Below are 591 nucleotides of genomic sequence, written 5' to 3' on the forward strand. Positions count from 1 at the left end.
TTTTTATTTTTATGCACACAAATATTTGCCAGCATTTATGTATGAGCACCATGTGTGTGCCAGGTACCCCTCTGAGGCCAGAAGAGGGTGACAGATCTCCTGGAAGTAAGATTGTGAGTCACCATGTTTGTGCTGTGAACTGAACCCAGGTTCTCTTCAAATGTAGTGATATTTTGTTTGTTCAAATAAAGCTTATCTGAAGATCAGAGTGCAGAGCTAAGCTACTAGAGGCCCGGCAGTGGTGGCACACACCGTTAATCCCAGGACTCAGGAGGACAGAGGCAGAGTAATCTCTGTTAGTTCAAGGTCACCCTGGGCTACACAAAATTGATCCAGTCTAAAAGAGAAACAGCTCACACAACGGTGATCCCAGCACTTGGGATCACATGTCTTTATTCTTAGCATTAGGGAGATTGAGACAGGAGTGATATGGCTGGGCAGAGAGAGGCATATAAGGTGGGGGGAGACAGGAGCTCATTGTAGTCTGAGGAGCAGTGCAGTCTGGGGAAGCAATCAGTCTAAAGAAATCTAAGAATGCAGTCTGAGGACAGGATGCCCTTTGGTCTGAGCATTAGCAGAGGTAAGAACTCT

The sequence above is a fragment of the Microtus ochrogaster genome, chromosome 8, assembly GCF_000317375.1.
Source record: "Microtus ochrogaster isolate Prairie Vole_2 chromosome 8, MicOch1.0, whole genome shotgun sequence".
NCBI lineage: Eukaryota > Metazoa > Chordata > Mammalia > Rodentia > Cricetidae > Microtus > Microtus ochrogaster.